The 26,642-nt window shown below is 40.1% G+C and overlaps 1 long non-coding RNA gene across 7 annotated transcripts in view; it reads left to right on the top strand.

Annotated features, from left to right (window-relative positions):
• Positions 1 to 26,642, top strand: part of LOC137861076 (uncharacterized) — a 103,922-nt gene that overhangs the window by 23,715 nt on the left and 53,565 nt on the right. Inside the window, exons 6-7 of one of the 7 annotated variants that reach the window (XR_011099358.1) lie at positions 23,953 to 24,081; positions 25,288 to 25,580. The exons of the other annotated variants lie outside the window; for them this stretch is intronic. This is a non-coding gene — a long non-coding RNA (uncharacterized lncRNA). Of the gene's footprint in view, positions 1 to 23,952; positions 24,082 to 25,287; positions 25,581 to 26,642 lie in introns of those variants that run through there. 7 annotated transcript variants of the gene reach the window in all.

Below are 26,642 nucleotides of genomic sequence, written 5' to 3' on the forward strand. Positions count from 1 at the left end.
ATAGGGGCCCTCATTTAAATCCAGAGACCCACCCAACCCTTATCCTGTCAGTGACAGTGACTGAAAATGGATGAATGTGAAGAGTGAAAGAGCAAATAAACACCTACGGTTTCCCTGCAAGTACTCCCCCAGGTCCTGCAAGTACTCCCCCAGGCTCCCACCGTTTGCAGCTCAGAGACTAGCTGGGCAAGACAGAGCTTCTGTGTATTGAGTAACCTTCAGTAAATCTCCTTCATGAACTTGTGCAGTTTTTCTTAAACACTTGTAAACTTCTAACACCTGCAGCATCCCATAATGGAGTTTCTCTGCTTAACTATTCTTCACGTGAAGAATAGTTTTCTTTTTGTTTAATCTGCGGAGGAAAACCCTGAGATTTATTTCCAGAACTGTGACCCCCCCAACAGCAATATGGCTAGATCCAAGCCAGAGTCCTGAAATTCCAGAGCAGAGGGGTGTTGTGGGGACTGCATACGTATGCTTAACGTGATGCTGGAACGGGGAACAAGATCGGCACCTTCTGTGTGTTGGGAAAGCATCGTGTAGCCTTTGATCACAGGATGGCTGAGGTTGGAAGGGGCCTTTGGAGTTCACCTGCTCCATCCCCCTGCTCAGGCAGGGGCACCTACAGCTGGCTGCTTGCACCTTGTCCAGACGGTTTTTGAAGATCTATAAGAAAGGAGACCGCATGTCATCTCTGGGCAACCTCTGCCAGTGCTCGGCCACACACGCAGTGCAGAAGTGCTTCGTGATGCTCTGACAACCTCTTGTGTTCCAGTTTGTGCCGACTTCCTCTTGTCCTGCTGGTGGGCACCACTGGGTTACCCCCAGACCCACACTTTGCCGTCCAGAAGAGCAGAAAGTAGTCAGTGTATTTGCAGTTATTGCTCTGAAACTCTGCAGGGCGTTCCAGGGAGGTCAGCCTGCCCATGAGATTGGGACCTGGCCTGTGGCACGGCTCTGCAGGATGCAACACAGCCTAGTGAGGTTGTAGACGTGAGGCAAGCACGTTATGTACACCCAGAAATGGGAAGAAGACAAGGAGGAATATTTTGATATTGTTGTGAATTAGAGTGGTCATCAAAATTCTGGATGGTGATAAATCAGTATAGTCTGCAGACTTGGAAGCTGGTTTTGTGTGTGCCTTCTCTTCTGTTTTCTGACTTGTGATTACCTCCTTTGTTGATGTTTGTGCAGTAGGCTTACTTTTTCTAGTCTGTGGTAGCTAACCCATCTGGAGCCACTGGCCTCTTAACTAGTAATAAAACTTCCTTTAAAAAAATAGCCCCACAATGAAAAATTTTCTTAATCTCTTTGGTATATCTACATTGCACAGGGGAAAAAAGTCTTTGATAAACAAGCAGAGGAGAAAAAAATTCTTGATTTTATTTTTATTTCTAAATTTGCTTTAGGGTATTGCTCTAGAGAAACTAAAGTATTCTGTCTTAAATAATATTTAATTTGACATAGTTGGCTTTCTGTGTACTCAGGAGCTAACTAGGATGACAGCACAAGTCTGGACACATTTTTCTCTATCAACTAGACACAGAATATCTAAAAATTAAGGAGAAGGTAGAAGAACTTCACTGCTCAACCGGTGGCAGAAAATTTGCTTTTATTGAGAAATGACTCCAGTCAATTTCTAAATGTTTTCTTTGGCAACAAAGTGAATGCTTTGAGTGTGTGGAAAAAAAAATAACTAAGGGGAATTATTGCATGGGGCAGTGCTATGGAGGGAGTAATTGGTATTTATTCACATTTCTCTAAGCATGAAATCATGGGTAAAATAGTATAAAATACAGTTTGGGCAAGAACACCAACATATTAGCATCCAGCTCTGGATCAATAACAAGTTTGACCTTGACTGAATGTATGTACATGTTCAGATTTATTTTTAAGGCAAAAGAGAGTAAAGATTTACACTTAAGATCTAGTGGTATACGGCTGGCAGCAAACATTTCAGATCCATGTCTGCATATAGCTAAGAAAGAATTGTTTGTCTGAACTAAAGCAACAGAACTAAATAGATGACAGGGAAAACAAATCAATAAAAATACTAAATTATGCAAAAAAAAAAAAAAAGTTGGGCTATCTTCAAAAATCTATTTATATCTTATTTATCTTAGGCTGCACTTTTTATTCAGCATGCTAATATATTTTAAGTAGAATTAAATTAGCGGCTAGTGTCTTTGTTTTCAGTGAAAATATGAAAAGTGGACTAAACTGTCAGCATGATGTGACATTTGATTTCCTGGCTGTATTTTTATTTTTTATTTTTATACATCTTCTATCGTAAGATCTTGTTTGGTCCTTGCCAGAGAAATTGTGACATTTTTCAATGTCAAAATAATGAAATCTTTCCCTTGGTTCAGGAAGATGTTCATGCTGTCGTTAGTTAATGCAATTTCTTAACAATAGGTTATTGCTTTGTTGTAAGTTTTTCTTTCCTCAGCCAGGGAAAAGATTTCTCCAGTAAAAAAACGTACCTCACCTGTATGGAAGTTGATGGACTTACATATGGCAAGCAGGCTGAAGCACTGCAGTACCCAGTAAAGTTATGTCAAAAGCTAAGGGTTTTATGAAGTTTTGGGGAAAACAAGGATCTTGGCTCTCATTTTACTCCCACACTGAATTTGTATTCACCTCCAAATCTTTTTTTTTTTTTTTTTTTTTGGGGGGGGGAGGGGTGTAGTTCACCAAGTTATAACTCCTCAGTTTCAAGTTGCATTGCATGTTGCTTCTAGATTTGATATTTCTCAACCTTTGTCACCTAAACTCAGTACAAATTGTTAGTGCTGAGAGAGGATCAGACTTCTAAATAAGTTTAACCCCATTTACTGTTATGAATTTACCCAGATTTGCAACAGCCCAGAGTGTTCATATCCTGCTAATAGAGGACAGAAGTATTAACCACACAGGTCAAGGAAACAGAGCAAGGAACAAATTTTGCTTTTGCACAAAGCTGAGGGAAAGGCTAATTTACATGTGTTGAACAACTGCTGCGGTCTAAGAAAAAATGTCCATTTGACTTATCTGGGCTACTCCAGTAGCAGCACAGCCTCAAATGGGTAAAGGATGTTTTGTATCCCTTTTGATTTCAGTGGGAGCAGGGTGCAGATGGCACAAAGTTTGGGTGTGCAATCACTGAAGCTTGACAACTGGAAAAAAAATCTTACACAGATCAAATTAGATTTGTAGTATCATGGCTTTATATACAAAAGTAATTTTTTCATGTTGAATCAAAGTTCTCAAAGATGTTTCTGAAATTAGGACTAAATTTTGATAATTGTCTTCCCATGATGGCTGTGGAAATCCTGAAAGGAGCTGCTATTCCCCTTTTTGTCCAACCCACTCAGTAGCTCCTTTGAAGGTACTAATTTCATATAGTACACCACAGTTCTTTGACCACCAAGAGCGAGCATTATGCTCTTTGATAATTTTTTAATTTTTTTTTTCCCAGAAAACAATATAGTTCCTACAGGAATGGCTGAAGGAAGTGTAGGATATTCTGTAATATCTTTTCCTTTTTGGAAGTTCAGCTGGCTGAGGGAGTCCAAAAAAGTTAGACTTGGGTCCCTTGTAAGCTGACAGAATGGTCCAGTTAATCCTTGAACTTCCAGCTATCGCCAGTGTGAGGAAAGCAAGTTTACTACTACACCTCCAAATATTTTTCCTGTCAAAACTGTTCAGCAAATAAACAACCTGCACCTAAAGCAGCATCTTCTACCTGATAGGATAGGTTCTATAGCACCTGTGGTACCTTGCTACTGCAGCTGATAGCTTGGAAAAAAAGCCTCTGCTTTTTAAGTTTATTTTTTTAATCAGCAATTGGGATGCTCTGTTTCTAGATCATCACCTTATATCTATGCAGTCAAGATAGAAAGTTAATTTCCCAGGTTGGTGGTCTGCATTTAAAAATAATAACAAAAATCAGCAACAAAGAAAAGTATGCTTATCCAATACTTTAAGTAGTGGTTATAAAATAATTAAAAAATATATTCCATGGGAATAAAAAATAAGCATATTGCAATTTTAATGAGTCATTTAATCCCCCTCCCTATAAACTGGTTTTGTCTAAGTAGATCAAACATTGACTGTACAGTAAACACATCTCTTCCGTTGGTAAACAATTCGTATGAATTACTTCTAAATGCACGTTTGGCTTTAGAAATGCTCCTCCCATCCACATGTCACTCATCCTTGATCAGAGATGGTCAAGTTGTTGACTTATTATCTATGTGGGATTTAAACCTGCAGATTATTTTAACTGTGATTTTGATTAAAAAAAAAAAATAAAATAAAAATCTAGCTGGCAAAATAAGAAGTAAAAAATAACTGTCCCAAAGAATTAGGGAATAAGCTGTGGTTTTATAGTTTGCATCCATCGGGTGGATGATCATGAATCAGGAAATCAGTGAACAGATTTGTTGTCATCAAACAGACCGTGTACCTGTCTGATGCATGATGGTTTTATCAGTGGAAGGGAACACGTGGGACTGCACCAGATCTGGGGAGGAAAAGAATGAAAGGTCCTCCAGGAATTAAGTGTCTGTCTGTTTCATTTCATATGGCATTCATGCTTCCTTTCATGGCTTATCCTACTGCATCAGGATTACCTGAGTGTCTTCCAGTAGTATGTTAATAACGTGACTACCAGCTGCTGCACGATGGTGTCTATTATACTCTTCCCAAAGGGAGAAATCAGTGATGTGAAGTGTCTTGGTTGTGTTTGTCCTTGGTAAATACAAACAAATTATGTATCTACATATTTATGTTAGAAAAGGAATAATGGAAAAAGCGGTTGAAACAGGAGGGAGTGAGTCTTGTGATGGAGGAACAAAACAACACAAAACCCCTACAATCCAGTTGTAATGCTGAGTAACACCTACAGTGTTTGAATTACTGGTTTGTGTACTACTGGTCCTTTTTTGGTTGTTGTTCACTAGTATTGCTAGTGTGCTACAGCTTCTGTTTAAAACCAGGCTCCTAAAAATTCTGCAGTCAAGCTGTGATCACCTTAGAGGTGTGAACTAGCAAGTTTGGAGGTGCTAGCTAGTGCTCGGTGCTGCTCCAGGGTTTAATTCTCAAAAACAAAATACCCTGTTGGGCTTGGAAAGATCTCATACCTTTAAAAGTGGATTTCTAGGCCCAGTTTTTTGCCTTGAATGAACTGGCTTTTTTTTGTGGTGTGAAAGGTGATTGATAGGAGGGAGCCTGAACAGGAGACTAGCTGAAGCTGGATAACTGTTTAAGCCTTGGGGTACTCTTCTCCGCATTGTTTGCAGACAATAAGCTGGTCTTTGGCTCAAAGGTCTGTTTGTTTCTTGTTCTGAAATCCTTCATAGTATATAAGTCCTATTTTTGAGGTAGCTGAAGTGAGAAAAGTCACTTAGCAGCTTCCTTGGTGCTGCCAGACATCTAAAGGGAGAGTGCAGGATCTGAGCTTTCACGGCCCCTGCTTGAACTCTGAGGCAACACTTTCCTGTATGATGCAATAGGATAACTTTTCCTACACTGGGCAAGTTATGCAGCATTTTTCCCCTTTCAGCCTACTGTACTTCTTACTCTTCATGTTTGTATCGAGTTACTCAATCGTTCTTGTCTGTAAATAAAAATGAGTATCTGTACCATGTGAGAATTTGTGTGTAGTCCTTTGATGTGAACAAAGGCTGCTTTCCCATGCCTAGTCATCCGTCTCCTATGTAAATAATTCTGATTGCCAAAATGTTACTGATGAATTTTATAAGCCATTTGTGAGCAGAGGGGGAATGCATGCTTATTGTGGAATGTTTTCCCATCGTATTCATTTGATACAATGTTTAAAGAAAATATTAAAAATATGCTTTAAAGAACTTAAAATAACATACAAATAATAAAAATTCAATTAAAATATTAGACACATTTTTTGTTTTGTTTTAGGTGGCACTATGTTACATGTGAAACAGAGGGGAAAATGTTGCTGGAGCTAAGGCTTTCCCTTCCGTGGCTCCGTGTATATTTGGTTAATTTTGGTTGGATCCTGGTGCAGCTCTCAATTCACCTAGCCTAACATGCTCTGAATGATTTCATATGCTTTTCAAACTGTGTGCAGGGTTCTTAAGTAAAATTTCCTGGGAGGATATCTGGGCTCCTGCACAATTTCCAAGCTGAACACCTGCCTACCAGCTTTACTGCAATGTTCTCATTACCGGGCAGGCACGTGGGACTCTGCTGGGGAGCCTGTAATCAGGAGAAAGTAAACAGGGCTAGGATATAGAGTAAATGAAAGTTCAGGGGCTACAATATCCATCTACGATGAGCTCTCTGTATACTTCAATGTGTTCAGGGTGCATCCCCCTATAAAGTAGGGACCTGAACCAAATTCGTCTGCTTGATTCAACTTCTTGAATTTGCAGCTGGAGCGATGGCTTCACAGGTTTCTCCTGTCAGCAGTTTTCCAGTCCAAAATCCTTGAAGCTTTCAAGAAACTGAGGCGTGGATCCAGTTTGAAGTTTCAGTACATGGCTGGTTTGCGTGTGTTTTTTTTGTCTGTTTCGAAATCATAGTTACCTAGCTCACTTTATGCTCTGAGGGGAGGTCACTTTTCTTTCATGATCTGCTAACTTCAGAGCTGAAATAGATCAGTGGATTCCAGGAAACCCTGAGCATGATAAAAACAGACCTTTTGGTAATCAGATTCCAACTATAGCAAGAAAATCGTGGGCATTCAAACTGGCAGTGGTGTAAAACAATACCAGTGCACATAGCTGTGGAGTGGCTTTGGAGCTGTGAAGGCCTTTGACCTGGTAGGACTCTTCTGCCCGTTCCACAGACCATCAGTGGAGTGGCACATCTCTTTGCTGTGATGCCTGGTTCTCTCTCATGAATGGACACTGCAAACTGTTGACCAAATGATTCCAAATGTGTACTCTGTAATCAGCATCCCAAGCCAATCTGGTTGCTCAGGTATCTTTTTAATGAATGGGTGGTACAATGGCAATAAGACTGAGACGTTTTCCTTTCTCTCTATCCGGGCACTGTTAGCAGTGTAATGTTTCTTGTACAATTTATACATTTTTTTTTAACACTAAAAAGGATGATGATGTTAGTGCTTTGTTTAAATTGTTAAGAAACTAGATGTTTTTTGGATCCACTTCTCTTATATTCTCTCCCATAATAAATTATCAAAAAGACTTCTCCACAGATAAGGCCTGACTGCAGCACCAGGAAATTTTAGTCATGTTCTGCTTTCTGTCCAGTTTTATATCTAAATTGACTAAGAGATGCAGAGATCAGATTAAGTGACTTCCTTCAAGCCATGCAGCGAGCAGCTCGTTTCAGCTAGGATCCCAAGAGGATACTTGTGGTTCCCAGCCCTCTTCTGTAACCTCCAGACCACATTGTCTCCCTAATGCACAGTCCAATGATTTTGGTCTGAACATTAAATTACAGCTTTAGCAATGTAGTAAGAGTTCCCTGGGCTCCCATATTTGCTGTAACTTGAACTTTTCAGAAGAGTTTCTCACTGTGGTTTCCACAGCCTTTGCTATTGACCATGCCCATCGCAGTGGGGCACAGTGTACCTAGAGTGAGTTTTAGGGGCCACTGCAACTCAGTTGTCCATTCTGACTTTATCTACCCAACAAAGTAAAATGTGTTTCTTTGGTACTAAATGAGGGTGAGACGTCATGGTAGTGATTTATTTCATATATCCTGCCTATATCAGTGAAAGTCATTCAACATAATTGTAATAATTGTAATAGACATTAGATGGGAAGGTGCCTCTGTGGGTCACTTGGAGTGACCATACCCATGTGGGCCTACCAGGGAAGGCTTCCTTTGATACATCATGTTCCCTCTTGTGGACTGCCAAGCCCAGCCCCTTGTGGGCTCTCCATGCTGCTTTTTGTTTGTTTGCTGTTGTTTTTAAAAACTGACTTTCAGAAGCAGGGGAGAAACACTGCATTTTGGATTTTCAACTGCTCTGAAATTCTGTAGCTCCTAGAATAAAATGAGTATAGAGCTAGCAAAAATATGAGTACGTGAGTTGCAAAAAAAAAATATGAGTAGCAAAAATAGGGCAGCTGCTTTAAATCAGTGTTATTTTGACTACATGTACCTGAAACATCCCTGAAACAAAGATTCCTGGACAGTCTGCTTGCTGGGGCAGTGGTGCGACTGTTAGGCACGTGCTGCAGTGGCTGATCTGGTGGCTCGTGACCTGGTTTGTGCCTGTGGGCCAGAGCCCAAAGGGCACCTCTGGCAAGTTATGTAGCTCCTACAGGCCTACAGGCTGATTTGGTGGCTCATGAGCTGTTCTGTGGCCATGGGCCAGTGCCCAAAGGCCACCTCTGGCAGGTTACGTAGCTCCTACGGGCCTTGCTGTGAGGTTGAGCTTCCTACATCTGGGGCATCATGACTGTGTGGCACTTAAGTCTTGACTTAGGTCTTGTAGCACTGGGAGGCAAGGGTTCAGAATTACCTTAGCTGTTGATATCACATGTGGGACAGTTTCAAACGTCACAGAATCAGAGTAAGTTAGACTGGAAGGGATTTCTGGAGGCCGTCTGGTTCAACCGGTCCAGCCTCAAAGATAAAGCTTTAATATTATATATTTATATAATATTATATAATATATAATAATATAATAATATATATTTTAGTCAAAGGTGGTGATATGTCCCCTCCCTTTGTCTTCTCTCTGAAGCATTTTGAGTTCACATGCGGTTGTGATGTGAGGAGCAGCAAAGCCATATTGCTCAGAGGCCTCCTGGGCTGCTCCTGCCTGCTGAGCCCCCCTGGTGGCAGAGGAGCCAGGCCCTGGTTCCTAGTGGGGACACGATCAGCTCCTGCCCCACTGCTCAGCACCTCAGAGGCTTGCACTGTGCTTGGAAAATGTTTCAATGCCTTTCCTTCCCAACATGGGATTACTGTATTCACTTGCCATTAAAAGACTGATGTCTTCATCTCGTTGTCCTATTAAAGCGCATGAAATGTCGGCAGGGAACCAACGCAAACAGTGGACATGCTTTTACTGTTTATAAGCAGTTTTATAGACCTGGCCATGTCTAATAAGAACCATCAGGATTGTGGGTGATGACCTTTGCAACTTGCAATTTAAATAAAAAAGAGATCTGCATTTGGATACAGCCTCCTGGAATCAATTGGCGCGCGCTCTCAAATAAGCTGAGATAAACCACGATTCTTTACCAAAAAAGTCTCAGCTCGTCAGTCATAACTCCTACAGAAATATCTCCACTTAAAGCTGAGATGAGAGATTGACACTGGGGCCAGATTCTGCTCCTCGTTGCACTGGAGGAAACCTGTTGCAGTCTCACTGATTTCTTGCAGAATTTTCTTAAAGAAATTAGTAGAGTAAATACAAAATGGCCTGCTGTGCAAGGCAGTTGCAGAATCTTCCTCTTTCCTCAGTAAAGTCGTGGAAGCTCCCTCCAGTTTATCCTGAAAGGAAAATAGGTCTGACTTCGTGTTACTTTACTTGATGGCTTATTCATCTTAAATGCTGAAGCTTAAGTTTATAATTGGATTTCCTTTTCTAACTTCTTTTTTTCTCACCAAATAACAGAATTGTCTTTCTTCTATTGAGCCTAAAAGCCATCTCAGTCTCCCCTAATATAGTCACCAAAAATAGTTTGGCTTTTTTTATGCAGAGCTGGGAGGAAAATTAGCTTCAAGCTAAATGGGAATAACTTATTTCATCAGATGAAGATAAGTCATTTTCCCTGACATGGCACCCTTTTGTGCTCTTAGTCCTACATCTCTTTAGTTCCTTTTTCTTGCTCTTTCCCCTCATGTTATCTGTCTAACTGTAATTAAACAAGCCCCCTCAAAATAACAACAACAACAACAAAAAAAAAACACATTAAAAAAAACTCTGCCCCTCCTTCACACACACACACACAGGCAGCTAATTATATCCCTAAATGCTCCTGATGAGTAAACTCAGAGCCATAATTACTCCTTCATGTGAATTCATCTTTCATGCAAAGATGGAAAGTTCCCACACTGAGTGTTAAGTGTCATTTCTGTGTCTCTGATGTTGCACTGCAAACATCTATTTTGTGCAGTCTGTGTTATGAACACATTCCTTAATTCACCATTTTTTTCCCATCCATTAGCTCAGGATTGGCAGTGAGGCAGAGCAGAGTTTACCAGCTCATTTGACTCCTGTGGTCTCGTGTTTGCCAACAGCTGACCTACTTGGCTTATGCATAGGTTGCCCAGGGATTTAGAGATCTGCCAGACAAATAAAATTAAGTTCCTAAAACTGGAAGAGGTTTAGACAATCCTGCCTACTGTGGGTGAGCCTTTCTGTAGCTTGACATCCACAAATACACTTTTTGGATTTATCTTCCTTAATTTTGGTCTCTTTTAAACTACATGTATACCATACATTGTTATAATTGTGACTGTGTAGTGTGCTATAAATCATATTTAAAAAAATAAATCTGAAAACAAAAACCTCAGTAGCTGGGAAAAAATGTATCAAATCTCAGGCATCTTTGCTCCATCTCCTGTACTTATAGGTTTTCCTTTAACTTATCAACACTTGGATAGTAGAAGATACCATCTCTTCCCACACCCTCCCTTGCACAGATCATTGCTTGGACTTTGACAGTATCAACAATTCTAGTACTGCAGCCATCTGATTGTCCTTATCATAGTCTTCAGTACATTATTGCATACCTCTATATAATGTCGTAGTTCATTGGAACTACTCTGTTTATCAAAATCAACTTTTCACCAAAAGCGAGGCATTTTGGTGTAAACATCATAGTTTCTTGAACACTCTCTTCTGTTCAACCGGAGGCTGTTGATGTTTATACCAAGGTAACAGAAGCTGTTGCATTTAGTCCACAGTAAGTATGAGATGAGCTTGTCTGTTTTTCAGTCCCTATAAGAAGGACTTGCCTCTGTTTTCCTCCTCCTTGTCCACTTTAATAATTTAGCTCTTTTGGAATGCTGGAAGGCAGGAACAGAATCAATATTTACTGGTTCTTAAACAATTTGACAGTGAAATAATGGACCAGAGAGATTTCTGTCTCTTCCAGCCCCTCCCTACAGCCAAGCAAAAAGATAGGTAAGTTTTATAATAAAGGTGTTCTTGTTTTCAAGGCTGAGCAGCCTCAACCATGGCACAGAAATGGATTCAGACAAGCTGGCAGCTGATTGTTTTGGAGGTGGAGGAAAAGCCTTGTAGTATCCTGGCGATGCTTTGTGTACAAACAAATAATCGTGATCTTCAGAGAATACAGGCATCTGTCCGCTGTTTTAGCTCAGGCCCCTCTCCAGATCGAGATCCCAAGTGGAGCATTACTGTAACTTGAATCACTGTTTGCTCGCGGGTGCACGTTTCACACACTGTCCTGCTGTGGCCGGGAATGCGCAAGGCTAGCGTCACCACCCAGATCGCGCTGTTATATAAGTGATATCTGAAGGAAAGGCCGTGGCAACAACATCCCCATCTCAGGGAAGATGTCTGTGAAAGCCTGACTGTGACCTAGAAAAGATGCTGATAGGAGGAGCTGTTTATGGCACGTCTTCCTTGATTTAGGAATCTGAATATGGGTAAAGTTCTACAAGAGAACAAAGCTTATAGGAGTACAGCAAAGGGGACGGGTCTTGTGTACTGATATGTCAGCAGCACCTGGTCCTAATAATTCTGAAGAAAACAAGCAAATCTATAGCTTCTAAGCCAAGGCAAGGCTTGATCTCTGAGTCTGAGTTCTTACAAAATCAGTTAACCAGAGCTCTGCCCATGAGATAGATGTGTTGATATTTGGCATTCAGAGTAAAATATTGTAGCAGTTTGCAACTCAGTGACAAAACTGGTCTGAGGAAGAGGAGGAAAGAAAATGCATGCACAGCTTATCAAATCCTTCTGCTGAATTTATAAGTTTTTCCCTAAAATTTGAAACTTGGAAAATATTCAGGCTATTCTACTATGCCTGAATGAAGACTTCAGTTTGGAATTTGATTGTCTCAGGCCCCTTTCAGAGAGACAATTTTTTCCTTAACTTAGTAAATATGGGTGCATCAAGCTCTTAATAACCAGGCAATGATGTGGTTCGTTCTGTACAGAGACTTATTTTATTTGAGAGTTTGCATTGATTTGGGGGCTGTGGTATTCAGAATTTCTCATCGCAGTGCCTACGTTGCCTCTACTGCCCGTCAAGATAGCACACTTTGTCCCACGTTGGTTAAGATTTGTCCTTCCTTGGGTGTTTTCAGTTTGAAATTATTTGTGAAAAAGGAACACAGTTATCTGAACAAGGACTTTATTATCTGCTTTTATCTATTGAAAGGCAAATTTTAAATTTACCTTAGAGTGGCTCCTGATTTCTCCAGGTGCCCTATCCTCCTCCTGACTGGCAGTATCACTTTGCTCCTTATGGTCTTTCTCAATGAAATTCTACTCATTAATTATGTCCTTGCTTTTAATAACAATACTGGGTTATTTTATTAAGCAGTTCCAGACTGGTAATTTGAAGAGACTTGTGCCTTAACCCACCTTGTGTATCCGTGACTCCACCTCCGCAGCTCACTTCACCATTAGCCTTTTTCAAGTCTAAAATATAGCTTGTTAGTGTCCTCTGATAATGTGATGAGGCCTATGAATTGTGAGGACTATTCATAACTTCTCTCAGCTAAAACTTTCTGCAGATTTAGCAATAGTTGAACATCCTTTGGGTCACACCAGTCCCGGGCAGATAAATGCCAGAGGTTTTGAGCATACTGTTTTGAGACATAAAACACAGATCTTCTAATACGAAGCAAACAAACATCTTTCTTGCTTTTTCTTTCTGTTGTTTGAAATTCCTTTTTGGCACAGTGCATACATACTTCTTCTGGCCGCATAGCAATGCAGCTGAAAAAATTGTCGCAGAGTTCAACAAAGGGAAAGTGAGAGCCAGGGCTGAGTCATTGCCTGCATGAGAGCTGGGAGGAGAAGGAATTGGACTGTACTGACAAAGATTCAGAAAATGCTGAGGAAGAATCTATCCCAGAGGACGCTGGCAAGCTATCAAGAAACAGAACAAGAAACAAAATAAACCACGGCTCCACAAAGGGATGGAAACCACCCCCCACAAAGTCAGCCAAAGAACTTTCCATCACAACATCAGTCCCGCTCTCTCCCGTTTTCCCAAGATGAGGCAACCACCGCATTGAAACTCAGAGCAGATCCTTTAAAATATTGATCCAGCAGGTATTTAGCATTGGGCCGTTTGCATGAGCTGCTGCACAGATGCTGTTCACACCGCAGGGGACCAGGGGTGGCAGTGCAGCAAGCGAGCAGCCACCTCTGCAGCAAGGGTCCAGCCCCAGGGGACCACATGTATTCCTGCTCACCCTGTTGGTTCTGGTGCTCAGGAGCCGGTCCATGGCTGTCAGTGGGATCTGTGTTAGTGAGAAAACAGGACATGAGACCATGAACTGTTCTGTCCTTGTTTGCTTGTGTTTTAACCAAGAGCAGCCGCAGGAAGAAATCTCAGCCAGGGTTGCCTGTGGCAACCAGCCGGCCTGCTCGAGGTAGAGCACCTGAGAGGGTTGACTGGGGCAGGCCCTTGCTCCCTACTGTTCTTTTAAAATCCTATTACCTCACCTCTCCTAAAACAAGAGGGTAGTAAACATCTTTACTGCCACTTCATTTTCAGAGGAAGTTGGCTATAGCTGTGCTACATCTCAAGGCATCTGCATGTCACGTAACCAACAGCAAGGGATACTCTTCAGCCTTGAGAAATCTGTAACTTTACTCCTGTAACTTCTTCCATAAATTTTCAAGATGGGGTAGCCTTTGGGCCTTGTAAGTATTTGTGCTAAAGGTACCTATTTATGTCTATACACAGAGACATATAATCACGTCTAATTAGCTCTCTGTCTCAAATGGTAGGACCATGACAGTGTCTTCAGAGGAAGACACAATAAATCCATAAATCCTCTAGTACATTACTTTAATATGGTTTTATTTATTGAGCAAGTACCTTTCTTGTCTGTTACTTTTTTTTTTTTTTTTTTTTTTTCCACAAAACTTACATTGCTTTTAAAAAGGCAAAACTCTTTTTATACTTCAGGCTATGTATTTCAAATTGCATGCATGGAATTCAGGTTCATAAACTCATTGATGATTGTCTTGTTTTTACATCCTTTTCAGATTCGTGTGTGCTGTAACGCATGCTGCTAGGCTATTCCTGGCTGTGTCAGTAGATAACTGATAAAACTGAGCTCCACTCTATCATACCCAGGACAACTAAGATTAAAAATCAATGGAGATATTAGGAGTCAGGACTTGACAGGATTAGGAGGAATTTCCTTTCTCATAATTATGTACTTCTGGATCAATGCCTGAGAGTCATGTGGAAGACTTTGGCCTCAAATATCAGTGAATTTAATCCTGGTTTCTATTATATTTATGGTTACTGCTCAGCTAGGGTTGAATTTCTCTTTTCTAATGGATGCATTTTTGGTTCAAGCAGAACAAGAGCAATGTATTAGCAAAGCACATCAATTTTTATATTTATGCTTCAGGGTGTCTTTAACAAAATAAAGCTTTGAAAAATATCCCTTTATTGGAGTCCAATGTCAGTCTGCTAGATTGAATGTTCTTTTGATTATTATTTTCTCCCCCTTCCTGGTGGTTTTTCCCTCAAGGATTATTGCATTCAATTATATATGGCGGTAACTGTTCATTAGCAGCTCCACTAGAGTTTCTTCTTGAGCTGCACCAAGCCAAGCTCGTGTATTTTCAGGACAGGGGTCAGAACATCCTCTCCCCTGTGTGCTCCAGAACGAGTTGTTCCAAGAAACGATTCTCTAAAGGTCAAACTTTCTGACATAAGACGAGTTTAGAAGCAAGCAGTGGAAATCCTACATTATAATCTTATTAGGTTTTTGTTGTCCCTTTTATCTCCCTGCCTCTTGCACTCAGTCGTGTTCCTTGTAGAGACCGCTGGCATGTCACTCTTGGAGGGCTTTGAGGGTTTTTGGAAACTAAATCTATAGATTTCATTGTAGGGTTCTGGCTGCACAAAATTCTGACAAGATTCCTCGAATCTTTGAAATGTTCCTTATCTCTGTAATCTCCATTGTTATTTTGGCTTCTGAAGAGCAGTTTCGCAAAGGATAACTATAGCTGAGTGAACAGAAGGGTTCTCTAGTCAGTATGGGGAAAGAAGTTTCTTGAGAAGGAAGCTGCATGGCTGAGATGGATTCCTCTAGAAAAGGTGCCTTCTCTCTCTTTTGGCTGTAGAGGGAGATGAATATTTATTTGAAAGGATTCAGATCATTGTGGAAGTGCTCTTCTTTGTTACAGTCAGGTTGTGGTTCTTTATGTAATAGTCATCCTGTGGATCTGACGTTTCACGATGTTTTAAGAGCTCCAAAATATTTTTGCTTCAGCCTCTGCGTTATGGATATCTCAGAGCCATTAGGGGGGACGTCTTTGGGGTCTCTCAGGAGAGGCAAGGATCCAGAATACTGGAAAAGGACAAGCATGAAAATCTACCTCAAGTACAAGACAAAAAGAAAGAGGATGAATTGCCAATTACATAATTTGGATGCCACATTAGAAGGTACAGGTTCTAACACTAGTGAGAAACTCAGTAAGTTCCTTGAGGCTGCATATGCCAGTTTTCAGAATTATAATGGACATAGTTGTACTTCGTAGCCTCTCAGTTGTATGCTGAGAACTGAGTGTTTGTGAGATGCTTTCCCAGATACAGGCCAGTAGATATTAACTATGCTTAATTCCATTACAGTAATTCTCATGATTACATCTTTTAGTGCATCTAAATGACAAAACACGATCTAACTGCCAAACAAAACAGAAACTGCAACTTCCAAGTCATTTAAGTCAATAGTATGCTGTCCTGGGTATATGAATTTTGCTGGTTTTGTTTTTGATTTGGAATATTAAACTCCCCCTGTCCCATTAAGGCTCTCTGACAGTTGTTTTGAATTCTGGGGCACCATGTTCATATGCTCCCTGCAAGACAGCTTGCTTAGTGAGTAGTGAGCTCCACTTTCCAAAAACTGTCCTGCATTACTGTCATACAGATATATCAAAAATCACCACCAATCTGAAAACGCTTTTGCCCATAATAGCAATCCTGTTCCTGAAGGAGCTGGTGTTGTTTCTGGTGTGCTTAGGTTGCGCTCCTGTGGTCCCCTGGTGCCACTGGCTCCAGCTCTGAATAGCATCACCCAAATTAAATAAAGTGGGAAGACAGAGCTGGATTTCTCAGCATGCAGGGAGTTGTACAGCCCTTCCCTGCACTGTTAAAGGGGGGGAGACAATGACTGAGTAGCAGTCAGTGATGGCCCTGGAAAATGCCAATGTATCAAAAGAGCTAGTAAGGAAAAAGGGAATTTGCTCCTAACGATGTGCTGAGCCATGAGCCCTCACCTGAGCACTGGCTGGCAGATCTGTTCACAATGACACAGACACCGGTTCTGTGTTTATTACTGGGACAAGATCTTCCTTTAGTGCAAGCTCTTTGCCATAGTGTTGGTATGTAGATAATAATTAGCTAGATTTTGAGAGATGTCTTGTGACCTTCCCTGTAAACTTTATTTTGCAAGTTATTGTTACCCAGGCTGTGAGCTCCAAGCAGTAATTTTGAGCCCTTTCTCATTCTGGCTTCTGTGGGTGTGAGTGAGTGCACTGGCATTCAGGGCGTGATAAGGGGTTTAAGCAGAGTCATGGGATTTCCAGAACTGCACATTGCAAGCCTGAGAGCTGGTCCATTTCTGACCTGCAGCTCCCTGATGTGAGTTTCATGGTTGTTTGATCTGTCCTTTCCCACTGGCATATTTGAATGATCCTTTCAATTAGCTTTATTAAGTTTAGTATTCAGTAGATTTTTCCCCCAAATGGAGTAATACCAAATTCTCTGGCTAGGGAAAAAGGTCTCTCTCTGGCACTTAAACATTAATGGTGAAGGGAATGGGTCTCAGTGTCCCAATGTGAGCAGTGTCCATCCACACTCCGAGCACCCCGACTGCTCTGCTAGCCTAGCACTTCTCCAGGTTGGTTGTGTTGGATTAAAAAATTTAGGGAACGTTGGAAGCAGGAGCTAATGGGCTGTCCGTGTTTTTTATCTCCGTGTCAAGCTTTTTATCTTTAGTTTCACAATGGTTTGGTTTCCCATCTGTGCAGCACAGAGACGCGGGCAAGCTGGCAGGAGCCTGGGTGCGTTCCCAGTACAAGATAGGCTTCCACGGTAATTGGCTTTTTACAATTGCTAAATGCTTTGGTTTTGATGAATCAGCATTTTCCTATGGAAAAACATTCCTTTGGAGAATTTCCAGTCAGAAAGAAATCAAGTTTCAACATACTGCAAAATCCCTCCAGAACAGGATTTATTGTGCAGCTGTACCTATAAGCAACTTTACTCTTTCCTGCTTTCTTTGTATAGTAACAAAAAGAAACAAATGCAAATATCATTGCTATAGGTATTTGTAATGAGGATGTCTATTTTTGCCTCTGTGAATATTATGCAGGGTATAGATGTGTAAATACAGCACCTGGAAAGCAGGTAGAATTCTTCCAGGCTCTTATGTGGTGAAATGGTGAATTTTCAGACCATATTTTACAGTGGGGCAACAGCAGACGTCATGGAACATAAAATTAGATTAAATAATTCAGTATTTGTTTTGTAATGTCCTTGTAAAACAGACATAGCACATCTGAATGGAAATCATAAATTTGATCAGACGTTTGTGAACATGTGTTTATATTCAGCTCTGGTTGATTTTGACTTCTTGTTTCTTCTGGCCATCTATCCTGGACCAAAACACAGCTAAGGCTTTTGGAAGAAATATAACTATAAATCAGCGTGTATGTGAGCAATGCTGAGTGATAAATGCAGCCTTCTCTCTTGCACCTCTGAGAACGCAGTAGATGTGAAGCCAGATGTCATTTGGGGCTTGTAATTGTGGGATGGCAGCTAGGTGTTTGTCATGGAAATTCACATCCTTACTTTCACAAGTTGCTTACTCTCTTAAAATGAGCTATTTCAAATTTGATCACTTGTGCAACTGGTGTAGTTCCTTTTTATTGGATTACCCGTTTAATGCTTTTGAAAACCTCTCCTTACACCATGTTTACACAGGTTCTTTTCCAGTCGGTGCCAGCTGCCTACCTAGAACACAGCTAATCGTGTTGCCTTAGGGTGAGGCGGTGAGTTGAGGGTGACCCAGCAGAGTTGCAGCAATGTGAATGCAGAATGCTTTTGCACTTTCTTAAGCAGCTGAAGTTGCTGTAAGAGCCCGGTGTGTGGCTGCAAGACTGCTGAGTGCATTTTCCAGAGGTATGAGAAGACTTCATTCTCTCTCCAAGCCAGCAGTCCCTTGAGACAAGATGCTTGTGGCATGTAAGGCTTTATCCCTTCGCACGCTTAGAATAGCCAGTGGCTAAATGCTGTTCTATCCCTGCGTATCCCTCCTGCTGGGCCTGCCCTGTCATTTATGCTGATGTGGAGACAGAAGGGGAAAACTCGAGTTAATTGTAGTGGGATCAACAATGTGTCCAAAATGAGCAGTAGCAGCAGCAAGATAAAATCCCTTTATTTAATATGCCCCAAAAGGGGGGTAGAAAAAAATATTGCATTATACCTTTTATGGTTCTGAGCTGCGGTAGACAATTACAAACATACCACAGCTACTTGGAATTGTTTGAAGAAGCTGTTTGTTATGCTGCACATAGATCTGGGAAAAACAGCCACAGGGAACTGTGAAATTTAATTAGTCTTACTTTAATTAGAAGTAAATCTGAGGCATTCATTTCTGATCAGAGCTACCCAAAGTCCAAGCATGCTTAGATTCAGAATGAAGATTCATATATTTCTTTAACTGGAAGGACATTACTTAGAAAATTATATGCTGGGAGAGGTGAAACTGACTTGTAGTGAGGAGTTCATCAAAGAAGCAGACTCAGCTCTGCTTAGTCCTGAGTCTGAAAGTCACCTGAAAGTGGAATATGTGACCCTTAAGTGTCTTTAGACTATGTTTAGGAAAATAACGTGCCACAAGCCGTGCTGTCAATAAAACCTACTGGTAAGCAGTGTATTAAAGGTGCAGGAAAAAGCTGTGAATGTGAAGCCATGGGAGTAAGAGAAGGATGTAGGGTTATAACAACCTGGGCTTTCTCTTCAGCTAGATCTGTGGATATTTGATGTCTGAAAGCGCCACTGTTGAAAGGTTCCAGTGTGCTGTACTCAACACTCTTTAAACACACACCAAGTATTTTTTACTTTTTTTTTTTTTTTTTTTTTTTTTCTCCTCTGGGAGCAGAAGAAACCCAATATTACTTGAAATTTTCCAGGGACAGGACCAAGTTTATTTTTCTGCTACTTAAAGAAGAGGTTCCTTTTCAGCCTCTTTAAGAACATCTTCAGCTGGTCTGTGTGATGCAAGGGTCTTACAAAACCCTCTGATGCAGGGAAGGCCAGTGTGTTACAGGAATGAAGCTTTCCAATGAAGACTTTGGCTTGGAAAATAGATTTAGCATATCCACTAGGGGCTATGTAATTTGTAGGACATGTTTTAGTATCCTATAGTGGCATGAAGCATAACACAGCTGGAAGCACACCGCTAACTTCTTCTGTAGAGCTTAACTTCTTCTGTAGAGCTTTGGCAGACTTCTTAAAGTGAATATTTTGTAATAAATGGATGTAGTTAGTCAGCTTTATTCTGCATTAATATGGACATTCCTAAAACTAAGCTGCCTAAATAATCCAAGTCAGGTTCTTTTGATTTTCTGCAGACTGTGAAAACTGCAGGTAGCCCTCCTTCAGGTTAGGATAGTTTCCCGGCATCTGAAAGGATTCACATTCACCCTGTACAAGCAATTGGTCAAATTGCTTTTCTGCAGTAATTTTCAGTGAATTTACATTTTGTTTTTATCCAGTTTCAATTAAACTTTGGCTCATGTTTTGAATGCAGCTGGTTTTATATAAAGCTTCAATGAATGCATTGAACCTGAGTCAGCTGAGTTGCTCTCAGGTGATTTAATGTTGACATCAGCTGTTATCAAGATCACAGCTTGTAACCAGCCGCCAAAGTCTTCCTATTTTCCAGAAAAAATATACTTCATGGTGGTGGTGGTGGGGAATTAAGTTTATGTTTGGATAGTAGATATCTAAGTAGGGGAGAATGTTGTTTTTTCCTTCTTTCATACTTACATACATATATATGAATACATATAGAGGTGTGTCTTTCATACATACAAACATCAGTTAAATGACTATTTTTTAGAAAGTATCTTGGTTTCTGAAGCTAATTAAGCAGTTTATTAATAATAGAAATGGCTTAAAGTAATCCAGCTATTCTAGCAATGCACGCAGAAGGTCTGGAAAATTTTCTACAATTTATTCTTTTTCTGTGGAAAAACAAGCTTTATTAACAAGCTCCTGCATCCAGCACTGTTCCAGGCCAAACTATTCTGAATTTGGCCCAAATCAGCTGTTTTTGCTTCAGATCACAATGGGTAAAGAATGAGCTTTGAATAGTAGCTAGAGCTTCTCAGCTGTTTGCGACTGCTTTGGTTTTATGCTTAAATTACTGATGATCGAAGCCATTGGTGATTGCTCTTCCATGTGGGTGTTCAAAGTCCCAGTGTCGCTCTGTGTGAAATGAGCTGGTCCACAGAGCAGCAAAAAATAATTATAGCCTTAATTCTCTGTTCTGTCCCTGATGCAATGGAAGAAACTAAGGCGAAGGCGAATGTCCTCTTAATACATTTTGCCTGGTTTTAATAATAGATTTGCATTTATAAAGTTAGTTTTCGCTAAGAGTATTGACCTATGATCCAAGAAAAGCTATCGGGGTACACAAAGGGTGGTTCTGTAAGTGGAATGCAAATTCTGCTTGCAGCGACGATTCGTCCTCCTCTCGAACACTGTATCACATTAGCAAAACATTTATAGTGTGAGAGATGCACGAGTCAAAGTATTATACTAATGGTTTAAACTGAAGGCATGCCAGAATTTTTCCATGGTGTTCTCTGACGTATATATGGCAGAGTGAACAACTAAGAGGAAATTTTGGTGTTGTAAATCAAACTCTTGCTCAACCCACCTTCAGTATTCAGGAGAAAGTTTACACAGCTGTCTCTTAGCAGCTGCTAATAATAAATTATATTTCTACCTTCTATATGTCTGATAATGAGTCCTTAATTCTGAGCTGCTTTTATATTAAAAAAAAAAACTTTTTGAAAATCTTGGAATATATAGTCTTGCATGAGATTCATTATGTTTTGGCCTGTTTCAACTGGGGAGAGATCTTTATGCAGAGGGAGGAAAAAAAAAATAATTCTGCACAGATGGAAAACTATTCAACCAGCCAAGGAGAATTGCAGATAAAAAAAAAAAAAGTCATCTGATTCTTCCACAGCATTGAAAAAGTTGTCACTTAATTGTTTCTAGTTTCAGAAAGGGTCATAAGAAGAAGTTTTAATCTTATATCAAGTAAAAATTATATCATGTCATGTTCAAGTACATATTTGCAAAGTCAGTTGTTCACGTGAGAATCAGCATTGCTTTCAACTGCAATGCAGAACTCAACTCTTTTTAAGCTTTTAAAAAATCATTGTCACTTCCATGAATTCCCTTCTGTTTGCTGTTTAATCTTGTGTAACATGCAAGTAAATTAATTCATGGCAAGTCTATAATGTTTTTTGTTTGTGTCTATATTTAGCCTGCTTTACTTGTTGAGGGTGATTGTGATTCATTCAGCTACTGGCAAGAAGGCAGATTCCTGTGTACTTTTCACAATGTGCAGAAATATTGAAAATCAGAAAGAAAGTTGAATGGTCAGGCTGAAACTGCCCAGTTGCTAACATTTCCACAATGAAGACCACTTACTGTCTTCTGCTCTTTGTTACTGCAAGGACAGAAATCTTGTCCAAACAAAATTTGATGTTGCATCACCCAACCTATGCACAAAGTCTGAAGGCAGCCTTGACATGAAAATTGGTCTGGTTTAGGCTATTTAAAACTTTTTTTTTTTTTTTTTTTTTTTTTTGGTAGAAAATCCTAGTTTCTTTGGATGATCCCATCTACAAAGTCTCAAGTGAAATAAAACCCAAACCCACAGCTGTTGTCACCCAACTTGAGCAGAAAAACTGGAAAAAAAAAATCTGAAAAAAAGTTTAAAGACTGAAATGTCATTGTGGCAACCTTGTGATTGAAGTTCTTCCTGTCCCAGTTTTGTCTCCATGGCCAATTGCCTTTGGGTTGTCTATCCCAGAATGGATCCTATTAGAGAGATTTTGGGTGCAGGAGTAGGGACTGTGCACTGTAAGGGAGGTAGAGCTCTGGAGCCATCTCTCAGTGACCTAGGGATGCTCGTCGGACTGCAGGTACTAAATACAAAGGTCTGTATTCCTGAATATGTGGAACTTTTCATCAACTCCAGAAATTTGTACCTGTTTCAGCAGCAAGCTAAAAAACAGGGGGCAAACCTAGACCCCTTTTATTCTTTAAGGAGCAGGTAGTGGTGGTTATCAAGTCCTTGCTGCCATTGCAAGTCACCTGAATTTTGAGGCATCCCTTGGGTGCTGGGCATTTCTTAGCAGGACTAGTTGTCGGCTGGTGAGAGTAACACAGGGATCACATAACCTGTAATTTAGGTACCTTATCTCACACCTTCACTTGCTGCTTAACTATATGTAATTTTTCATGTCTCTCTTATTTTTGCTGTTTACCAAAAATTTGGAGTTGATACCATCTTCTAAATTTTTTTCGCCATCTAAGTTGCTGCTGTACTTTGGTAAAATACTTTGATAAATTTCTTCACGTTTCTTGTATGTTCATTTTGTTTCCTCCACTTCTGCCCTCAAGTTCCTCTGTGTCATTTGAGGACTCATCTCTTCCAAACATATGCAGGGTTGTCTTTAGTTTCGTATCACTTTTGTCCTTCCTCTTTTTAAAATGAAAGTTTGGTCTTGGCCCCTGTAAAGAAACTAAACTGCAGGAATCGTGCAGTTTGGTCATGGTTATAGCTGGGCTGCTGTGGTATTTTCAGTAATTAAGTAAGGAATTCACTTGACTGAAGGCTGTCCTCTCCAGAGCCAGATAAAATGCTAAGTCACTCTTCTGTTGAGCTGGAACTAGAACAAGTTATTTGATCTGGTGAATGGAAACAGTTGATTCTGATCATTCTTGACCTCCAGAGCTTTGATTTAGTGATGTGTCATGTGCACGTTGAGCATGCATTTCTCCCATCAGCAGCAAGACCAATTACTGCTGATTCTTAGACTTGGCTGAATGTTGGCATGAGAGATTTAGCAGTCTATAGTAAAATTGCTTCTTTGCATGAATAAAAGGCTGTGCTTCCCTGTCTCTGTTCCTACAGAATGGACAACTGGGATAAGTACCTCATTGTAGCTGTTGGCTCATGACACTGGCTAATGGCCATGTGCCGCCTCTGCGTAACTCTGCTGGTAGGAACAAACAGCTAATCTCTTCTGTGGCAGCCAAAAACGGAATAGTCAGTATGGAAAAGGAAATGAAATTCTACCTATTTTTTGTATAAGTAAAGACAACTTGAAATAAAATCACATTGCACAGTTAGTCGTGTTCATGTGCGCATCTAGAAAGGGAACTGGGCCATTTGTCATATTGTTCATGCTGAGGATTTGCATAACAGGGCTTGCTTTAATAGTGGCTTCCTTTTGAAGTTAGGTGCAAGTTGCCTACAGATTAAAAAAAAAAAAAAAGTGTTTTCTTCTGTTTTTGGTTTTTTAGATACTCATTTTTGGTGGGATGGGGCAAGTTTCTTCAGTTCTCAAAACACTGTGTAACTTTGTATAAAACCCATTAGTTGAAAACGGACAACAAAGATCTTTAGAAGCTCTTGGAAGAGAGCTTTAGCAGTGACTGGATTAATTTCTGTGGGCAAAATAAATGCCAGAAACCAATTCATTCTCTAGTTCATCCTACCACTTTTTTTTTGCAGCGAATGAACTCTCCAGAGGTCAGTCCTTTTAAGTGCTTTCCTGGCTTTGTCAGGTTCAAGAGCCCAGCCTTGCAAAGTGTGAAGCCTCAAGTCTATGTGCTGTTGAACCCTGTGCACTTAGCAATACCAGTAAGTGTTGGTAGAAGGTCAGTGGAAGAGGGGTTTGAGCTGGCTTGCTGCAGGAGCATTATTTTCTTGCCTGAGAGAGAAATCTCACTTTTTGTAGGCAAGTGTACAGGAAAGCACAATGCCCCAGGAATTATATAAAGGACACAGAGAAGAGACTCTCCCCCTTCACGGTGGTAACTGGACAGACACCATCCTTCAGAAGCAAAACCAAGAGAACCTGATTAAGCAGCTTTGAGTTCAGCTCCATCACCAGTCTGCTGAAGAGTCCAACAGTCTTCAGCAACTTAGTGATACAAAAGCTTCTTTTGCTAGTGAATCTTTAGGATACATGTATAGGGAAAGTGTTTGGTAGAGGTCACAGAGTGTGTGATGAGCAGACTTCAAATGTAGTTAAGGAGATCTCGTAACACACTGCTGAAGTATCCATTCAGAATTCAATTTCTCTTTCTACCCAGACCCAGGCTTATTAATTTCTCCTTGGGGATTTCACTAGCCAAGAATTCATATGAGCCTAATGAGAAACATTAGGCAGCCTTCACAGTGATGTTGGGAACTTCCCAGCCTCCTGTGAGAACAGTGCTGTTTTCAGAGCAGAGGCATGGTTGTGCTCCTTTTGTTAAAAAAGGAAACAGCATTTTTAACTGCACTTGGAGTCTGCTTTCCATTTCCCTCTTTCCTTTGAGTTGCATTAAAAACTTTTAATTTTTTTTCTTTTTCTTTTTTTTTTTTTTTTTTTGAAGATATGAAACTATTTCCCTGAGAAGATGTGGTTTTGCCTGAAGCTGCTTCACCATTTCTAAACCTTTCCCTAATTCCATAATTCCTTAATTGTGGTTGTGAAGCTGCCTGGGTTGAGAGATTATCAGTGCTGGCAATATTCTGTTTTTTTTTTTTTTTTGTTTGTTTGTTTTTAAACTGTGGTGTTTTTGTTTTCTCCATTTTTGTTGCACCACTTCAGCTGTGTGACTTCTAGCATTGGGTTCAGAGCGAGTCCCAGTATACTTTGCTGGTTTGAATGAAATAGGCAATAATAAAAGCACGACATGGACAAATCATTTTATCTAGGCTTTATGTGGCAAGAGACACAGAAGACATATCTGAACTATTTCAAATTCAGACATCAGTTCCAGCCAAGATATACTAAACAGTGTCAGTTAGGGAGCAAAAATGGCTTTTTGTAGTGACTGTCTCATTCTATTATCACAGAAACTTTTAAATCTCCTCTAAAATTCCCCTTTGACTGAGGATACTGAGGAGATGGACAAATCTGCATGTAGAGTTTGTCACCATCATTCTGGTACAAAAGGAAGAGAAACAAAAAGAGGAAAGAATGTAAATATGTGTCGACTTACACATGTAAATTACTTACAGGTAAGCGAACACTTAAATTACTTACATTACTTGTGGAAAGTAAATGTGTGTAGGCTGGGTAAAGCTATTTTACCCTTCACTGATTGGTAATTATTGTGTTACAAAAGGTACCATTCCCTCTGATGAGAGGTACATTCTTATTATAACCCTTAAGCTTTGTATTTTTGTCAGTCAAATGAGGTTTTCATCATGGCAAAATACTGTTTTGTTGTTTATGGGGTAGATTTAACCTATGTCTTCTAGTAAATGTACAAATACATAAATATGTATAATTTATATAAAAACTTCTTTCATTTTATTGAGGATCTCACCTGATTACGCTATTATATTGACTATGGATAAAAATTTCAAATGACATCTTTCTTATCAATAACAACATTCTTATTAATGTTTTTAACCCATATTAAAATTATTTTGCTTTGTCTTCATCCTGATCAAATATTCTGGTAACATCTCTCATCTGAAAACTTTTTCTCCCTAAATTTGTGCCTGGTGATTTGGTTTTGTCTTTGACTCTGCTATTAGTAGCAAATTATTGATGTCCAGCTTGTCTATTAGTAAGCTGTCTGCATACGAAGTTAGCGTTTTCTTTGTCAAGAGGAACGTTATTTAGGCCACCTCTGAACCCTCTCTCTGTCTTAGAGGATGATTTGACTAATCTTTTACATGTTGTTTTACACATGACTTCATAATGCAGCTAAACCTGATGCAAGAGTATTCCAGTTATAAGTTTTCTTAGTTATTCCTGCTTAAATTCAAACAGATTCAGAAGACTCGGTATCTGGCCAACCAATCTTCCATCATTTACACTATTTTTGTCTTTTTTCACCTTCAATGCACAAGTGCTCACAGTGGTGAGAACTACCTCCTACAAACATTATTTCTCACATGACAATGGCAAAGTTCCCATCAAACCTCACAGCAATTGCCACTTGCTTCGGTGCTGTATTTCTCTTATGTATTGCTTCACAAGTAGCTCATCTTTGTTTCTGCTACAAAGCAGTTGGTTTTTCTCCAAGCAAAAGCTCTACTTCAGAAGCTGTGAGTTCAGTTGAAGCCTGACTCAGTAAATTCTTGGAAATTCCTTCCTTGTCAGAGCGTTCTCTGCTTTGCTCTTTGACACAATAGTTTTTAAAGTGTTTTCAATGTGAAAGCACTGCAGCATCTCTTTCAAGTGCTTGGCAAACATC

Source organism: Anas acuta, chromosome 9 (assembly GCF_963932015.1).
Source record: "Anas acuta chromosome 9, bAnaAcu1.1, whole genome shotgun sequence".
NCBI classification, from domain to species: domain Eukaryota; kingdom Metazoa; phylum Chordata; class Aves; order Anseriformes; family Anatidae; genus Anas; species Anas acuta.